This window comes from Gavialis gangeticus, unplaced genomic scaffold, assembly GCF_001723915.1.
Source record: "Gavialis gangeticus isolate Ggan-Ray unplaced genomic scaffold, GavGan_comp1, whole genome shotgun sequence".
NCBI lineage: Eukaryota > Metazoa > Chordata > Crocodylia > Gavialidae > Gavialis > Gavialis gangeticus.
Genome location: NW_017729025.1, coordinates 105959836 through 105977080, shown reverse-complemented (window position 1 = coordinate 105977080; position 17245 = coordinate 105959836). Strand labels below are relative to the sequence as shown.

General features: G+C 39.9%; 1 long non-coding RNA gene across 1 annotated transcript; it reads right to left on the bottom strand.

Moving 5' to 3' along the window:
• Positions 1–4926: 4926 nt before the first annotated feature.
• Positions 4927–14024, bottom strand: LOC109299489. Its single transcript, XR_002097889.1, has 3 exons — positions 14013–14024; positions 9227–9229; positions 4927–4973 (listed from the first exon to the last, which is right to left on the bottom strand). It is a non-coding gene; the product is annotated as an uncharacterized LOC109299489 (long non-coding RNA).
• Positions 14025–17245: the final 3221 nt, after the last annotated feature.

Below are 17245 nucleotides of genomic sequence, written 5' to 3'. Positions count from 1 at the left end.
TTTTGTTATACTGACAGACTTATCAGAGATGTGTGCATTATTGTTTGGATTACTGAGAAGTAGTGGTAAAATGGTTGATTCCTCTGTAAATGTGTTATTGTTCTGCCTGGTTAGATAAAGGGTTCTGAGGAAGTGGGTCAGCCTGTCAGAGGCAGAGACTTGCCACCTAAGCTGTAGGGTTTCATGCACCCCTGGGGCTCTGATCTCCCAGCCTTGGGAGCTTGACACACTGCTGGAGCTGGGAGATCACAGGAGCTGTATCTCACAGGCCCAGGAGTACACTGGATGGCCCTGCAACTGGGAGCCCCTCAGCTGAGTGGACTCCCAGCTGCAGGAGCTTGCTTTTTGCTGGTTCAGTAGGAGGCTGGGATCTGGATCCCCCTGCACTGGCAATAAGGCACAATGGGATCTAATTGCGTGATCCCACAGTCATGCCTCCTGCCATGTGTGTGTGACATGGCAGGTGCACGACTATGTGGATCACACATTAGATCCTTTCGTGACTTTACTTGCATGTGTTGAGTGGCCCAAAGTAACAGCCTTTATAATGGTAAACTTAAAGCATCCTTTTCTGATTGAAGCTTACTTGGGCATCCAGTATCAATAGGTATTTTTCCACACACTCTGATGCATTATGAATGTGCTGGAGCAGACTCAGTTAATCAGAATGCTCCAGCATGCTGCAGAATCTCATGCATTTAGCATCCCAAGTTTCAAAATGGCAGCAGGGCACTTTAATTAAAGTTTATTGCATGAGCTTTAGTTAAAGCACCCCACTGCTATTTTGTAATGTGGGATGCTGAATACACAAGATGCTGTGGGTGTTTTAATTAAAGCAATTCCTGAGAGCTGCTCTAATTAAAACATCCCCATCCTCCCACCCCGGAGCACATGAATAGGTACCCAGTAAGGTCAGGTAACAAATGCTGCAAACAGTGGTAGAGAGTGTGAAACTTGCAGGGCAAAACAGGACTTTTTCTGTTATTGAGTAGCAAAATGTGAGCAAACCTTGAGTGATTGTTGTTGTTGTTGTGTGTGTTTCTTTCTCCCCCCTTTGAGAGTGTGGAAAGAATTATTCAGGGAAACTGAAGGCTATTTTAATCTAAATGAACAGGTTGAAACCATGCTTCATTGTAAAAGGTACATATTATGCCAGCAGGTAACACATGAGTTGGTGAGAAAGGATCAATGGAGAAGTGCTGGAAGAAGCTGGTTTCTGAGGTTGCCTGGATGGACCGAGTGCTACATGAGAAGCAGCTTTTACTTTGGGAAGGTGGCAGGGAAAATAACATTTTAGCTTAAATCCAAACAGCAAACTAAATCAGTCTGAAGATTCAGACCAATTTTGAAATTATCCGCTCTACTCCATATCCTTAGCCAATCAAAGGTTTCTGACCTCAAGAGGCTGCTTTACGATGACATCTTTCAGTATGATTCAAGGGATATCATCCGGGCCTCCCATACATTTCAGCTCCACGAGATCTGAAATAAACCTACTTACCTCTCTCGTTTTTTTTTATATTTATTTTTCTGAGCATTTTTTGTATCTGAGACTCATTTATAATGCCAGAAGAAGAGAAGAACTGTTGGACTGTGGTATTTCCCAAATTATGGAGGTGACATTTTATTTGGAGCCTACATATGATGGTGTTTTAGCAGGGGCAAAATAATTTTGTGTGTCATGTAAAAAATGTATGTAAAACGACATCAAAATTGCAAATAACTTAACTACCCAGTCTCTAATAGACACTGGGCAATCTCATAGTTTCATAGTTTCTCCACTGAGTCGTCTTCTATTTTTCAGTCAAAGAACCTGAAGTTTCCTTGGTGTCAGAGAAATCACAATTAATTCAGGATCATCTCTTAATCTGGAAAGTTTTGGAGCTGATGTGATATGAAGACAGATGCTAGCATAACAAGGATTGCTACATTGTTGGATGTACAAACCTTATATTTAGCAGTATTTTAAGAGGTGATGTGGGTATGTGTGAGGATGAAGTTGAGAGACAGAAGAGAGGCCTTGATTGAAGTGTTGAATGATAAATTTTCTCAAGAGTTATTCTAGTGTACTCCGACTAAATAGTCTTTTTAATGTTCTTGAAAACAGATTCCAGGGAACTTCAGTTATCTTACAGTGTTTCTTGTTTTATTTGTCTTGTAAAGACTCAGAAATGGCACTTTAAGGTTGGGAAGAACATTATTCAGATGTTGTTCTTCCTGCCACCTTCCCAAAGTAAAAGCTGCTTCTCATGGCCTCATCTAGCACTTGGTCCCTATTTAGGACCACTCTTGCATGTAACATAGAAATAAATACCACTTTATTTGGAAGTTACTTCTCATTGCCCTACATTGCTTTGCAAGCATTGGTCCTCATTTTCTCTTTCCCATGCTTAGAACAGAATTTCGGATTAAAGCAGTAGCAATCCCATGACTGACATGCAAGAAAGTCATGTTGCCTCTGTATTTATGATCACCAAAAACTGTCTGCTCAATCAAAATCAATTAAATAATCAGCTGTCCTGTAATGTATTGAGTGTTGTAACTTGCATTGACTAGTGTTTCTAGTGTGTCTACAAAATATACATTTTCTCTATGACAACACTTTGAATGCCCTATTAGAAATACATTGTATTTTTTTATCACTGAAATATCCAAAGTAAAATTCTTTATTATTCTGCATATTGGTAATGTTTTACTTTGACCTTGGTATTGTATCAACACCTTTGACACCATATTGACACTTTTGCTTGTTGAGAAAATCAAAACTGAACAGAATTAGATTCTGTGGCTACTACTTATTTTATTTATTCACCTTATGAAACTGCACACATTCTCCTCAGGTTTCCTTTAAAAAAATTTCTTCACACTTTTCTTGGCAGAATCTGTGCACTCTTTAAACTGTTTGTTAAGAAACAGTATCCTTAGGGTGAGTAAAAATTGAAACTTATAGTGAATGTTTTACTTTCACAGTTCTTCTATTAAATCAAAACAAAGTCTCTGTGTAATCATTGGAAAACATCAAAAAGAAAAAAAAGAAAAAGGAATACAAACAAAGAAAAGAAAAGAAAAAGTCCCCCTTTTTTGTTTGATCGGGGTTTCTTTTAAGATTTGTAGCTCACATTAACGTATAGGTGTTTTGCACTTCTGAAAAATGGGTCATCGATAGTGTGATTCTGGCATCTTTAAACTAATGGTGCTGGATGCCAGAGAGGGTATGACAGCGGATAGATGATTCTAGATCTGTCTTCCTAATAAGTTTTGGTGAGCTGTTGAGGGCTGCAAGGGTTCACCCCTTGTTAAATTGCTAAACCCTGCCCATTGTCAGGTGCCCCAACCCATGGGTGCCCTCTTGGGACTGGAAGTCCTGACCATTGCAACTGGCAGTCCTCCCCTCCCTGCCACTCCTTGCCCTGGAAGTACTCTTTTTGGGAGGGGGGATTGCAGTCTTGGAAATGAAAGTCCCACCTTATCACATGGCCCATGACATAAGAAGGCCTACCCACCTGACACCAAATCTTGCTCCACTCACTGACATGTTGGTTCCAGAATCCCCTGTCCCAATCACATGGTTCCTGACATCAGAAGGTCCACCCTTTGACTGGGAAATACAGTCTGTCCACAGGGCCCACCTTCATGGTGCATAGCCTGCTTCTGGGGCCCCAGAAGTTCTGCCCAAGCCATGATGCACAGATACAAACTATCAGGTAGTGAGGGGTTGTAACCCCTCTAACAACCTGCCCCATCACCTTCAACCCCCCTTCAGTGGGGTTTTCAGGGGTGTTAGGCCTCCCTGAGAACAGTGAAAAAGCAATCAAGTTGAGGGCTGCACACATAATATCTTTCAGAAGAAATAATTTCAACCAAGTATAGATACAAAACAAATCATACACTAAAAATCAAAGAGCTTCTATAACATTTTAATTTTATTTCAAAAAATATTTTTGTCCTGATTCCTGTGTGTTTGAGTAGTGTATAAAGAGGTGATTGTATAATAGTTCAAAATAAAATCTTACTCTTGTATATTGTGTGGGAGAGTAGGAGTGTGTGTGAAGGAGTGTGTGGTTGTGAGGTGGGTGTATGTGTGGTGTAGGGGGTGTATGCGGGGGTATGAGGAGGTGTGTGGGCCGGGTTTGGTGTGTGTGTGTGGGAGGGGCTGCTTGACAGCTAGGTCCTGGGAGCTCACTGGGGGTGGATGAGAGTGGAGGGAGGTGCAGGGGATGTGTGCAGCAAAGCTCGCCTGTGTGGTGCAGGTGCAGTTCCCTCCTTTCTGTCCCGCAGCTGGTTGCTAGTGCTCTGCATGGGGCTGAGCCCCACCTGCTCCCACTTAGGGCAGCCTGCCCCATGCTTCTGCATGCACCCACCCCAGCTCCATCCCTGGCCTAGCCCCAGCCCCAGCCCCAGCCACTGCACACAGTTTCCTGGTGGAGCCACCTTCCACACACTCGGCCTTCCGCAGGTCACTACTGATCGTACTGGGCCTGTGGGTGGAAGATGGCCAGGAGCTGAAACTGAAAAGCTATGCACTGGGGTGGGAGTCACCCAGATACAGCTTCCCCTCCCTGCCTGCTGCCCACAGCACTGCAGCAGGGATAGGAGTCATTGTCACTAGAAGCAGAGGGAGCCAAGCAGTTCCCTGGGTGGCTGCAGCAGCAACAGCAGCAGCCCTGCTGGGAAGCTGTGCATACTGGCCAGGGCTGGGGCCCTCCAGCAGGCAAAGTTGGGAATGCAGCTCACAATGCCCTGGGTGTAAGAAAGTGGTGCTCAGCCCCATGCAGAGTGCAGCAGGGGCAGCCACAGGACAGATGCAATTAATTGGTGGATACCTGCCCATGGACCAGATCCAATTAGCTGGTGGGCTGGATCTGGCCCACAGGCTATATTTTGTCCAACCCTGCTCTAAAGCCTCTACTCCTGTCACTGTTGGAGACAGGGCTAGATGGGCCATTGGTCTGGCCCACTATGGCACTTATGTTCTAAAATGGGTTGGCAACCTGTAGCTTGTTGCCTGGATCCATCCAGCAGAGCCATTTGATCCAGTCCATGGACATAGGGATTCAGCAGCTGGACTTACACAGTTTAGGTCCAAGGTGCTTAGGCACAAGCACTATGACCCAGCTGCCATCACCTCTTTGCCTTCACAGCTACACAGAGAAAGCACCTGCTGCTGCTGCCATAATTCCCTACGGCAGCACAGGGAGAGTGTCCACAGCCACAGCTGGCACTCATTACTGTGGCAGCAGGGGAAAGTGACTGTTGCTGAAGCCCTGTGCTGAAGTGTGCCAGCTGCAGACACGCTCCCTGTGCCACTGCAGGGAAAATTTGTGGTAGCAAACACTGGATCCTTGTGCCTGCTTCCTGTGTGCTCACCCACCTCTGACTGAACTGAATGAATCTGACTTAGATCCTGAAAAGGGCTGCTGACCCTGTTCCAATATGTGTGTTTTTCTAGAGGTGGGACTGAAGCAAATTTTGAATCAGAACATCCAGTATGAAATGTAGAGTAATTAAAGTCAAGATCCACATTTTGTGCAGATGTCTGTGACCCACTTGCCTCAGAACATTATTGAAGTATGTATCTGTATCCAAATGTTGAGGCTCATGCCCATCTGTAATGGATACTGGATAGAGCTAAGCTAATACCAGCACCAATATTCTGCAAGTATTATTTCAGATTTAAGAATATATACAACCCAATAATGCCTCATTCCCTTGTGTTTACTTTCCGTTAGTATAAAAGTGGTTGATAATTACACACAAAAAGTACAGCAGAAAGGGAATTATGAACTAGAACAAGTCAACAGTTTTCCATTGAAACCATTTGGCTCTCTCTATATATATTTCAGAATTACCTACTTGTCTTTGATAAATGTAGGTTTTTCATTAAAAGAAAATGGAATCCCTAAGAGCTGAAGAGCTTGCTTCTTTTGGTTATTTAATACTTCATTGATGTCTTATGAGGGTTACACCTCTTGTTAAAACTGAGCTTTATGGATTTGTTTTCCCTGATATGACTTCATCTTTCAAAATGCACTGCATCTATATGAGTACCCAGGAAGTAAGACTGTGTTGTTTTGTTGTAGGTGCTGGCCAAAATATGCACCTAAACTCCTTATAAAAGAAGCAGGAATGCACTCTCTTATTCCTATGAGACATGCAGTAGCATTTCAGATTCTAAGGCTAGGGACAGAAATTACACATAAACCAGCATAAGTGTTTGGAAATCAGTTCAAATTGTTAACACAACAAAAATTCAGTGCACATAAACCACTTCCAAAATGGCCAAAACTGGTTTAAGATAAACTTGGATGGATGTAGTATCAGAATTAACTGATTTAGATTAAATCAGTTTATTTAACTTCTGTCGCAGATCCCTTCCAGATTCAAGTTAATTCAGTCCCCCAGCATCCCCACAAGCCTCCTCTTTCTGGGTGGGCTAATCTTGGCCCAAGCTATCTGCTTCAGTTGAGCATGCTTTCGTGCTTCCCAGATTCTGACCTGGGCCACTGAAGCCCCATGGCTGCATTTCCAGAAGCAAAAGTAAGTGTCTTTTTGCTTGCTCATTGGTTCAATCTACAATCTTAGACCAACCTGTGAAGATTGAATTGATTCAGTCTCAGGCCTTTTGACTGTACTTAGCCTAATGTTTCTGTTTTCATCAAAAATATTTCATTGTTCAATTTTTCACTGAAAATTCGATGTTTTTCCATGGGGTACAGGAATCATTTTCCATCCAGCTTTATTGGATGCTTCTGTATATCAATACTTTCTTGCTACTTGGTACAGCACAATACTGGAGTTGACAACACCTTTGTTTTTGCCCTGGAACAGAGGTAATCAAATAGGAAATGCAATGCTCACATTTCACCCTGGATCCTAATTAGGAAGAACACAGATGTGCTTTGTGCAAAAGTATGACAATAATTTAAATCCACCCAAGAAAACTTGCATAATTTTCCTCTTACCTCTACCACCCTTCTGTCCCTGCTTCCCTGGCACAGTACTTCAGGTAACTGCTGTGTGGTTCTTCAGCATATTTTAATAAAACTTTCTCGCCCTGTTTTCTTTTTGCTTTCCCTGACAAATTCTATACCTGGAAATATATTTCAAACCCTCCTTATAAAAGCAGGAATAAAATGTATATAGTTGCAGAGCAGAAAAACAGCACTATGCAACATACACAACTAAACCCCAATTATAATGGGGTTCAAATTCCAAGTAGGGTTTTGATACTTTTCAAATAATTGATAAATTAATGGAGTAAGAAGAGATACTTGTAAGTAAATGCTTTCGCTAATTTGGCATAATGAGTAAATATGAGAAAACTGATATCAATTTGTAGATTTTAAAAAACTGCAAGATACGTTGAGTACCTTGATCACAATTTACTTGTATTTCCTAGTTTTTAGGAAAATAAAAGCCTACAAAATTCACTGGGTAAGTCATACTGGTAGCTGTCATGTTCAGTTATATGTTACTATGATTTTTCTTTTTGTAAGTCACATTAACCAGTGCATACCTATTCTTAGTATTTTTTAAGAGTACTTACTTTCAGACTGAATATTTTTTTACAATTGACTTCCCCCCCGCCCCCCAATATATACACTCTCTATGTCCCCTATCTACTTACAGGTAATAAAATAAAATAAACACAGTTGCATGTTTCTGTGCATCACTAAGTATATTATTGGCATTCTACAAAAATAATAACCATAATAATAGAGGGCATAGTTGTATTCAGGCAGCACTGAGGGAATCAGCTGACTTCATGGCTCATTATAATTTACCTGCTTCCTTCTAAACTTTTCTCTCTGCATGTGGTAACAACCCTTTCTCCTTCTGAACAGTCTGAATGTTCCACTAATCAAGCTATTTCTTCCTTCTGCAATTCTGCTGTCTCTTAGCTGTTCCTCATAATGTAGCTCCTATTTCACAGGCCTGTAGACTGGTTTTAACTCTCTCTGAAAACATTAATTAAGGTGTGAAAATATCTTTCAGTGACGTATTGGATGCACTGTCAATATACTCAAAAAGGCTAGATTTCGTCTTATGAATCTGAAAGAGATATATATATATTTATATATATAATTCTAATGACTACAGGACTAATGAAGCAGAGTCTTTTGAGTACTTTTCCTAGTTTGTTGTTTATTGTATTTGTTGTGTATTATATATAAAATACAATTTTATATATAAAATTAATGTACATTCCAATAAGTTTATGCTTTTTTTGCTTCTATATTAAACTGAATAATATAGCCCTAGGCCCCTAGCTTTTTAGTAAAGCTTTGAGTTTACTCTTAATTGGAGAAAAATGTGTGTTGTGTTATGTGCTGAGTCACCACCCCACATGCACCCCCTCTTCAAAATCCTAGATCTGCCCATGTGTGGAATCCTTCAAAGGATTTTGTGGCACCCCAGGGTATCTACTATCCTGGTTGAGAATTACTGGTCTAGGATTTAGCTAAAGGTATATGATATGTTTCATTTTATCATTGGTTCTCCCCTAGTTTCTGTGGTGTATATAATAGTCATGAAATATTAATCAAGACCTCTAAGTAACTGTTGAGTAATAATCACTGTTCCTGCAGGATAAGTTTGTTCATTAATTCATACTGTCTCAATGATGGAATGCCTCATTTTTTTACCTAGAAGAGGAAGGCATAACAAGGAGCAGAAGCTGATTTTTAAAGCCAAACAAATTCAAGTAAAAATTAACAGTAAAGATAATTAACCATTGGGACAGACTTTCAAAGGAAATTGTAGTCTTTCTACCCCTTGAAATCTTTCAGTCAAGACTGGATACTTTTCTTCAAGATACGATTTACTCAAATATAAGATAGGACTTAATACAGTCCTAACTGCATGGAAGATAATGACCTATATTATACCAGTCACATGAGATGATCTTGTCACCATAACATTAGTGGGGCTTTTCTAACCTTACTATGTGTAAATGTTTCTTGTTTTCTTGATTAAATGTAATGTCACTCAGTTTCGTATTGTACATTAGACCATTTTGTGAAGGTTACACAAACTCCAGTTCTCCTTCTGTTATGAATACCTCCTGCTACTTAACAAAATACTTATTAATCATTCATTATACCTCTACATGAAGCCTAGACTCTTAATAAGTAAAGCTATTACCCCATGTCAGCTGCTATTTCAGGCATGGAGAACAGTCATCTGTCTGATTTGGGGGCCAATTAAGAGAGCTTAAGGTAGTCACCTTCTTACTAAGCTGCTGACTTTTGTTTGATATATTTTGATTAAACCCAGAGCCCATGGTTTAATTTTGCAAATGTTGTTTTTTATTTTAGCTTTTTACAGTAAAAAACAAAGGTTTATCAGAATCAGGATTGATTTTAACCTAAAATACCAACATTTGATTTAGAGTAAGTTATACACTAAACTATTTCAATTCGGGCAGATATCTAGCTGTACTGCTACACAACTGTCAATTGGTCTGCTCATGCATGTTCTTATAAAGGTGTGATGTGATGTGATCTGCACTTCCAACAGTTGTCCCCCTTGCCATGCCACAAGTGCATGGGAGGACATGTGATTTTAGGATCATGGATCAGGGAGAGGTTCCTTGGACCTGGAGTTCCCAGAAGCCAGAAATGGCAAAGAAAACCATATGTGCATCAGGTACCCACTGATATAGACATACTTCCCACCATCTGCCTCCAGGGATCAGGCAAGGGTTTGGTGTCCAGGAATTGGTTCTGCCTCTAGCCCTATTAGGGGTTGCCCTATTCTGGATCCTGATACTCAGCTGAGTGTTGGGACCTATTGTTAGCCAGCCCCAACTTGCAACATGTTCAGTTTAAGCCATGATACAAACAAACCGCAAAGTTGTCACACATCATATGTGGAATGACTTTGTGCCTTGTTTACTGTATTATCATACTTTGAATTTACTATTTAAAGTGTGATTAACCTGTAAATTGCAACTTAAATGTAATGTGTGTTAGTGGTGATGGAACCTCAGTGAGGATCTATTTTCATATATGCGCAAATACAAAATTTGAGCAGGTTGTAAGTATAGTATTCATGTGACAGTGCTAAGTATTGTTAAATACAAGGTTTATTTGATTTATTTGGTAATCACAGGAATAAAAAAAAGAATTCAGTTATCTGACAGTATTTTTAAGAGGTTGATTTAGACTTATTTCTGCACCGAATATCCTTCATGGGTGGGCTAGTACAGCACATATAGTACTAATTTCTTTACTTGGTAAAATATTTCACTTTTGATGGTCGTCCTTTAAATATCTCTCCTGCTTCAAGAGATTTGAATGAATCAGTTATTCAAATCTTTTCTTTTACTTGTCTGAAGCCAAAAGAGAACCTGGTTACTGTTTAGAAACCAGGTTCCTCATTGGAATTCTGAGGTAATTCCAAACCTTTGATATTATTTCTTTTTTCTTTCTTCAAGCACCATTTGCATTTTACAGATCATTTACTTGAAAGGCATCTGACTGGAGCTGTTAAACCACTGGGGTATAGGGACCAGAGGCATAACAGCATAGCCAGAAGCCTGGGGTAACTACTATATACAGGGGAAGTGGTGACTTTTGGTTGCTGCTATACCACCCGCATGATTGTTTGGTTGCTGGGTTTTTTGTCTGCCCCCACTGTCCTACTAAGTTGGTATCTAGGGCAGCTGTTCTGGTAGACCCTCCTTAGTTATGCTACTGGCAGAGACATAGCAAAATGCTGGGCTAAGAATCAATCATTCTTATCTGAGTGATGGCATATTTTTGTCCCAACACCTAAAGGTCTGAACAGTGAGTATGCCACAGCAGTGGCGTTCAGCCTTTTTTCATTTGTAGACACCTATAAAAAAATTGAATGAAGGTGCGTATCCTTTTGGAAATTTCAAACAGAGGCACAGATCCCTTTGAATTGTAAGTGGAGGTGTTGACACACTTTTGATTGATCATAGTCACCTTTTGCACACCTTAGTCATAGTCTGCAAACCCTACAGCATCCACAGACCACAGGTTGAAAACCACTGTGCTGCAGTGTTATATTATGTAAAATATTATCCTCTGCTGGAAAAAAACAGAATTGCTTGACTCTATGTTGTAGCTTCTATGCTGGTGTTAGCTAAAGGAGTTTTTCCTTTAGCTCAAATGCCCAGGGGCTATGTACTAAGAGCAAATGGATCTAAATTCTCTGTCTACTGTCCTAATATTGTACCCGTAGTGCAAACCATAGTGATATCTTTGAAATCTTACATGACAGTTGTTCTACAAAGACACATTTCTGTGTGATTGTTTTTGTGATAACAAAACAAAAAATGCTTATTGTGAAAATATTTTTGTAAGATAAATACAATAATCATACTTTATAGAATAAATCAAACAAATGGCCAAAAAACCTACAAAAGAATAAATTAGTAAGAACTCTATTCCTTTTTCTCTCTGCCATTGAACAGACAATGTACCAGGTCAGCTAGCATTAAGGAATTTTATTTAACTAAAGTCATAAATTCAGGGACTTACTAGTAACACTATGCGATACCTAGTTACTTGTATTGTGCTAGTATAAACATTGTGAACCTGACACCTGCCCTCCACTTCTCCACCCCATGAAGGTACAGATAGAAGGACTTTGACAAATCCATTATTTCCAAAAACATAAAGCACTGGCACTAGGGTGTATTTACTCTGAAGTGCTATAAATCACTTCAGAAACTAAAGAAAACCTTCAAAAAGTAGAAAGCATGTCTATTTAATCTTGACCTCAGTTTTAAAGAATCCCCAAGTATCAAATATATCAACTCAACCCATTCAAGCAGTTCTTGAAAATTATGTTTGTTACAGGGAAGAAGATCCAAAACATTTCAGCTCTCATGCTATTCATGAGCTGGACTTTTTGTGTCCTCTTCCTGTAGGATTTACAGTGACTCGGGTGGGAATTTAGCTTAAAGTATAAAAGCATGTGCACTATGGCTAAGTACAGACAGTCAAAAAGCCTGAGGCTGAATCGATTCAGTCTTTGCAGGTTAGTCTAACCTACAAAGATTAAACTGAGAAACAACTGGACACACATTTATCTTTGATTCAGGAAATGCAGCCACATGCCGGCTGTGGCTCAGGCCAGAAGGCGAGGAGTGGAGGGGTGCTAGAGCACAGTTCTCTGGAACTTCCTCTTCCTTCGGCCCACAAGGTCCCTTGGATTTTCAGTCCAGCATCACAATAGCAGGACTTTGCAGGGTTGCTCATTACTTCCTCTTCCTGCTTCAACAGTTCCCTTTAACACTTCATTCCTATCATGCTTATACACACTCATTAAGAACTAATTCACAGAGCAATGGGAATTGGCTTTAAAGGTAACCTATCCTAGAGTTATGTACAGTGGGAGAGATGAAGGTCCCACATGGGGCCAATTAAATACAAATTAACTATACACATCTTCATTGGAATAAATGTTCCAGGGGGTATTTAAGGAATGTGGTTTGTGAGGACACTAGCTGCACAACTCATAAAAACATGGCCTTATTCCAAACAACAGTTCTGCCAAGCATCATGCTAGGGAACTTGGGAACTGGATCAGGACTGACTTAGCTAATCACTGTCTGAATCAGCAGCATCACTTTCAGTTACACTTTTGGGGTTTTATTCAACTGACTCAGTCTAATGCTGCTGGGCTTGAGAGATCTGGTGGTATTAACTGGGCTGATACAGCTGGAGGCACCCATCATTTCATGCTGTGTCATAATGTCCAGCAGACATACAACCCTGCTATTGAAAACCTCTGCTATTCCAACCTCTCAGCCTTTATCCTTTAGCTCACAAGTTCAGTATGTCTGGGGAAAAATTCCATTTATATCTTTAACATCACTGAATGTTGCTTTAAAAAAGTTTGAGACTATTAGATTCACATAACAGCTAAAAAATATTCTTCTTTCACTGTAATTGTTAGAATTTTTAAAGAAGATTTTTTTTCCTCTTGCTTGAGAGCCCTATGTTGTATTTTAAACTTGCCAGGCACTGCTGTTCACTGTTTTCCCATAGTTCACAGGCTGTTGATCTAATTAAAAGCTTCTTTTGGAGCTTACTATCCTAATCATGGTTGAAAGCAAGACACTTTAGCAATGGGAATTGTAATGTTCTGCAAGTCCCATTCTTTCCCTTCCTTTCTACCTCCCACACTCCTTCCCAGCACCTCCGGCTATGAAAGAAAACTCCAACCCCGAGCTAATCTCCTTTAACTTTGGATGCTATCGACCATTTGTTATTGTTCATAAAGAGGCTATGTTCTGTTTCCAAGGGGAATAACAGCTTTGTTGCTTTGAAGTGACTAAGGGGGGGGGGAAGTAATGAAGACAGGAAAGTATTATTTTTAACTCACAGACAGAAAGTTTACATGGCTTTCAGTAGTATGAGGTGATTTAATAGATTAATACATGCTGACTTGATATAATAGGGAGACGGGTTTGAAACAATTCATATAATCATTGTAGAATCAAACAAATACCTGAGCACCATAATAGAATGTGTCTTAAGCTGCTACTTTAAAACTCCTTCTTCAGAACTTATAATATCAAACATGCGAAAAAATCATAGAAAACTAGGGCTGGAAAGGATCTCAGGAGGTAATCTAGTCTAAACCTCTGATGAAGGTAGGATCATCCCTGACTAAAACATCCAGGTGTTTGAATAACTTGCTCTAAGAAACATCCAAGGCTAGAGATTCCACAATCTCTGTGGGTAGCACCTGCTCCAATGCTAAACCACCCCTCACAGTGAGAAAGTACTTTCTAATATCCACCCTAAATTTTCCTTGCTGAAATCTAAGACTACTCTTCTTGTGTCTGATAGGCACAGAGAACAGATGATAGAGTAATAGGGTTAGAAAAGACCTCAGGAGGTTATCTAGTCCAACCCACTAGTCAATGCTGGATCGTCCCTGACTAAACCATCCCAGTTAAGTGTTTGTCTAACCTGCTTTTAGGCCCCTCCTACACCTTATATATTATGCAGTTAATTGGTTAATCACACAATACATTTAGACCAGCCGTATGTGCAAAGCAATTATCACACAATTAACTGGTTAATTGTGCAATAAATTTAGAATGGCCACATGTACAAAGTAATTATCACATGATAAAAATGACTATCCACCTATAAAAAGAGCCAACCAACTATAAATTCAGTGCTTGGAAATATGTAACAACTCTATAGATGGCTTTTGTTCAGCTTTAATTTAAACATGTAGCAGGACCCCTAAAAACATTCATGGACGGAGATTTCATAACCTCTCAGGTTGTGCCTGTTCCAATCCTTAACCACCCTTGTAGTGAGAAAGTTCTTAATATTCAAGCTAAATTTCCTTTGCTGCAATTTAAAATCAGTGTTGTTGTCCAGACCCCTGACTCCACAGAGAATAGTCTCCATTCTTAATCATCCTTCAGGTATTTGAAGACTGTTGCCAATGTCCCTGTGTCTTGTCCAGACTAAATACTGCATTTACTCAAGTCTAAGATGACCATAAATTTAGGAAAATTCCCTAATAACTAGATTGCATATATAGAAAATGTATACATTCGTTATGATTTTCAGGTATCAATTCCAATTATTGGAGGGTTGATTTAAGTTCACTGCCTTCCCACTGCTACAGCAGGGAAAGCACTGGCTGGGCGTGTTGAGTAACTCCCTTAACCTCTGCCCCCCCGCCCTTTCTTTCCTATGTAGTCTTCCTGCTACCCTGCCATTTGTCTCTCTCCAGCTCCCCATATTCTCTACCCTCTCCCTACAATCTCTGCCCTTCTCCCCTCCCCACAATTTCTTCTTTTCCACCCACTTCCCACAGCCTCTGCCTCTTCCCTCCCTGCACTTACTATCAGACACTTAGGCTCCATTCCTTTCCAGGCTATGGAGTTCAGCATGTGGAAATTTCCCTATACTCCATGCCTAGGAAGGAATCCAGCCCAAGCCAGAGCCAAGCTATGTCTTACATTAAGGGGAGGAAGGGGCAGAGATGGGAAGAGGGGGTAGAACCTGCAGAGGGCGCATGAAGGTGGGGCAAGAAGATGCTGTGGGTCTGACTGGCCCAGAGTCAGCAACTGCCTGCCCCCCACCCCCACGTTGTACGCAAATCTAAGATGATGGATTTTCTCCCCATATTTATTAGAAAGGAAGGGAAAAAAATCTTAAATTTGAGTAAATATGTTAATCCATATTCTTTCAGTCTATCCTCACAAGTCATGTTGCCCAGTCCTTTCATAAAATGTTTGTTGCTATTTTCTGAATTCTTTCTAATCTATCCACATGTTTCTTAAAGGGGAGGGGGCATAATTAAAATGTCAGGGGAAGCTTCACCAGTGCCACATACAATATGAAAATAACTTCCCTTGATTTGCAAGTGACATTCTTTTTATTACCGCCCAGTATGTTATTGGCCCTTTTATTGCAACAAGAGTACACTATAGGCTCATATTCACTTTATGGTCCACTGTAACCCCCAGGTCCTTTCTTGCAGTACTTCAGTAGCTAATCATTCTTCAGTCTGTATTTGTGCTTGTGAATATTATATGCCAATGTTATAGGACTTTGCATCATGGATAGGCTAGAACTAATTGGATCATTTTGGGGGAAAAAAGACATTTCAGCAATAGATACCAAAAAGAAAAATACTACATCTTCCTTCTTTCCTTGTGTCCTACTTCAATTTTAAGTAAAATAATTATTATCTAGTATAAAACCCAAGTGGGTGGGCAGGTATGTAAGTAGCTTGATACTGTGGACAGGCATCATGGTTTTGAGAGGAAACAGATCTTATTTATTCCTGAACCAATCTGTCAGTTACTAGTTTGTTCCTGTCCCTGAGGCCAAGAGTGATGTGCCCATATACAGCACAAAAGGAAGAAGATGTACCTGTAAGATGAACTGTGCTCTTCAGCAAAAATATCTTATTCAGTCTGATTCAGACTCACATTTCACACTTGTAATGGGGAAAAATTAGAACCCATTCAAAGTGAGAACTAAATTGCCAAGGTGGTGTTGTCAATTGAACACACACAGATAGCCTGATTTCCTAAAAGTAATGGCCTTTCATATCCAGTGGGAGATATTAACTGATGTATATCAGGACTCTGAGACTGTCCCTTTGAATATTTCCAGTATTTATCACTTGTTGACATTTTATACACATTTTTCTTGCAGAATCCATTAGCCAGTTGCGTTATCAGAGACGGATATTGTGTCTGCATTAAAAAAATTGCAATATTAAGATAGACATATTGTACTAAAGAATAACAAATGAAAAAATGTGGCAGTGAAGAAGATTGTATGGAAGTATCATCTACTGGAGACTCTGCATGGTGGATAAACAAATATTGGGATAGGTGTTGATAGAAACACTATCTTACATGAACATTCTCCAAAGAAAAAATACTTGTTAATAGCTCTTGAGCTTTACTACTTTTTCTTTAGGATGATCTTAATTCATCCAACTCAGTCCTTGAATTCTTAAGCTTTAAAAAAAAGTTTCCATTGTTTCTCAAACAATTGCTTCATGAAAATATAAGACACTGTGTATATGTGAGGTAACTGAAAATTTGTTGGTCATAGCTGTGGGCCTAACTCTTCTCTGACTATATTGGATCTTTTGCCCTTCACAGGTTTGTGGTGGAATTTTGTAGTTGTCCCACTGAACCTGCTCAATCTGGTCTCAAAAACTAATAACAAAAGAGAAAGGACCTACAGTTTCTAAAAGTGTATGCACAGTTACCCAAACCACTGCAAAAACAAAAGAACTTTCCCCCTCCGATTCCCCAGAAAGAAAAAACATAAATCAGGGAAATTAAAATTACTCATTTCAGGGAGCAGGATGTGTAGAATATTTTGTCAAAGCAGTGTATTTGATTGGGTACCTCTCTTCCCTTTGGTAACCTTTGACCAATTATATGGTGAACAATTATTGCCTTATTTATATGTATGTATATTAGCAGACAGAACAAAATGTTAGGCCCTCAGCAGATGTTAAGTTTGTCATGATTAATGAGTTAATCCCAATGTAAACTGCATCATGCCACATGTTTGGCAAACAAGTCACAAAGATGTTCCATGTTTAATGCTGATCTTCTTTGGGGTTACATTGTATTGTCCCCTAATTTGGACATGTGGTGCAGCATTGGGCTGCATTGTGTTGGCTCACCTCCTATGGAGACATTTAAACCCAGACTGCACAACCTGATCTTGGGTCCATAGCATAGGCAGGTCACCTGGGCTAC